The sequence below is a fragment of the Pteropus vampyrus genome, unplaced genomic scaffold (assembly GCF_000151845.1).
Source record: "Pteropus vampyrus isolate Shadow unplaced genomic scaffold, Pvam_2.0 Scaffold67, whole genome shotgun sequence".
NCBI classification, from domain to species: domain Eukaryota; kingdom Metazoa; phylum Chordata; class Mammalia; order Chiroptera; family Pteropodidae; genus Pteropus; species Pteropus vampyrus.
This window is the reverse complement of record NW_011888848.1, coordinates 7,180,234-7,183,050: the sequence shown is the minus strand read 5'-3', so window position 1 is coordinate 7,183,050 and position 2,817 is coordinate 7,180,234. Positions and strand designations below refer to the sequence as shown.

At 30.7% G+C, this 2,817-nt stretch overlaps 1 pseudogene; it reads left to right on the top strand.

Annotated features, from left to right (window-relative positions):
- Nucleotides 1–1,432: 1,432 nt before the first annotated feature.
- On the top strand, nt 1,433–1,867 carry LOC105293032 (annotated as a pseudogene).
- Nucleotides 1,868–2,817: the final 950 nt, after the last annotated feature.

Genomic DNA, 2,817 nt, shown 5'->3' with positions numbered 1-2,817 from the left:
ATATGTAGAGTTTCAGAGCTTGGCAACTAAAATGATGTAAAGGATGAAAGAGAAAATGATGAGTTCTGAAGACTTTATTTCCAATTATAGAGATTGGACAGCATCAAACCAAATTCATATCAAAAATAAGAAGCAAAGCTAGATTTAAAATAAAAATAAAATAAAATAAAATAAATTAATTTGAAAGCATGAGAGAGTACCAGGCAGCCAAGGCTTGAAGTGATCAAGGTCCCAGAGAAAAGGAAATGCCTCAAGGGGAAGTCAAGTACTCTCATTGCTTTCCCCTAGATGCATTTGCCATTCATAAAATGACTGGAGCCAAGAACCTCAAAAAAAAAAAAACATAAAGAAATAGAGAATCTAAACAGGGTGATTGGCACTCTCATAAATACTGGAGAAATATAAAGTTCAAGGTCTATCAATATGAAATAGAACTAGTAAACATCATAAACTTCCTATTGGGGCCCCATAAAGACCATGGAACAGAAGTAAATGTGAACTGGAAATAAATAAAACCTTATAGAATGAAATTCATATTTCATCAGTTTAATCTCAGACTAGATTATATAATATGCCTTTTACCAAAATACTTATCAAAAGCAAAATTATACTCTCTGAGAGAAAACATCATTCAGAATCTTTCCAATTATTTATATACAACATCTGGCAGTCAATAAAATATTGCCATTCATACCAGAACACAGGACCAATTGATCAAAAAAACAAAAGGAAAACAGATAGCTAAAACAGATCTATAGGTTATAAAGATACTTGTTTTGTCAAACAAACTTTGAAATAATTGTAATTGCTATGTTAGACGTTTTCAGCAAAAATTGAGTCTATAAAATCAAATGCAAATTTAAAAAATTAGGAAACAAATATGGAAATAAAAATTGCAATAGATGATTTTAATAGCATATTAAACAAAACCAAAGAGAAGATTAGTAAGTTGGAAGTTATATTGGTAAAAAGAATATTCACAATGAAACAGAAAAATTGTTAACAAATAAATGAGGATAAAAGATACATAGAACATGGTGAAAGGTCTAACATATCTGTAACTTGAATCTCAGAAGAAGAGTAATAAAAGAATACAGCAGTAGTAACATTTGAAGAAATGATATTGAAAATTTTCCAGAAGCAATGAAAGACATTAAGCCACAGTCTCAAGAAGTTCTGAGTTCCAAGCTTAACAAATACAGAGAAATATTTATCAAAAGCAATCAAAATAAAATTACTTACAGCTGAGACAAATAGAAAAATCTTAAGAACAGTAATTAAACAAAGAGCTATCAAAATCATCAACAGGACTAAAGGCTGACTTCTCCACAGAAAATGCAGAAACCAGATGATAATAGAATGATATGTTCAAAATGCCAATAAATAAATAAATAAATAGCTGTCAACCTAGAATTCCATACCCAAGAAAAATATCCTTCAAACACAAAGGCAAATAGAGGGTTCTTTACAAGGGTATTTGACACTAAGTTCCAACAAACCAGCAGCTGCAGTTGCCACAGCTCTGTCTTCAGCTTCCCAATGTTTCCCTTGGCCCAACATATCTTAAGTCGTCTCTGAGTTCAAAGCATTGAGCAAACAATGGCAAGACAGATCCACCAGAAACAGACACCTGATTTCCATGACAAATATGGCAATGCTGTTTGAGCTGGTGGAGCCACTTTCTGTGTTGCTACATGGACATATATAGTAATACAAATTGGAAAAGAATGGAACCTGTTCCCTGTTGGGGGAGAGTCACCTCAAAGGAATGGAGAGATTAGTAATCATCCCAGCTGGTGTCATACTGAACTGTTTCAAAACCAACTTATAAATGATGCCAAGTGAAGGTACTGTGTACCCATTAAAATATGGCATGATTAAAGAAATAAAGTACATTTAAAACCTTTAAAAAATGCAAATAAAGCCATCTCATACAAACTAAATCTAGGAGATCATTATTGGCAGACCTATGCTAAAAGAAATATATAGAGAGTTATTTGGGCATAAGGGAATGACCTCAGACAGAAACAAGGAGATGTAAATGGAATAAGATGCAAAATAAAAATAAAAACAAGTAAATTTGTGAGTAAATACAAATAAATGATGACTATTAATACAATACAAATGTATTGTGGAGTTTAAATTATACATAAAATTAAAATATGATAAAAATATCACAGAACACTGTGAGATTCTTGCATCGTATGATAATAAATAAAATTAATTTGTACTGGACTCTAATGATTCAAATATGAAAGTTGTAGTGTCTGGGGTAGCAAAGAAATAATACATAGGAGGGAAAAGTGAAACAATAAAAAATCACTTAACCAAAAGATAAGAAATGAGAGAAAAAAGAATACAGAACAAGTAGAAAAAATGGGAAACAAATAGAAAAATTTTGGATGTAAACACAAATATAGCAGTAATTACATTAAATGTAAATGGACTAAGCATTCGAATTAGAAGTCATAAGTTGTGAGATTGAATGTAAAAAAATAAAAATATACATTGCTTAAAAAAGTATTTCCATATTAGGACACACATACTGAAAGCAAAAGGATAAAAGAAGATCCCATGAAAACATTAACAACAAATAAACAGTTATAACTATTCTAATGCCAGATGTACCTTTTAAGGCAAAAGTCTATAATAAAGGTAAACAAGGATGTTTCATAAGGATAAAAGGTTCACCTCACCAGGAAGATAAAATAGTTCTAAATTAAAATATATAAAGCAAATCTAAAATTAAAAGGAGGGATCTATCAACACTAAAAGGAGAACGATACAAATCCACAACTCCATGGAAATTTTTAACAC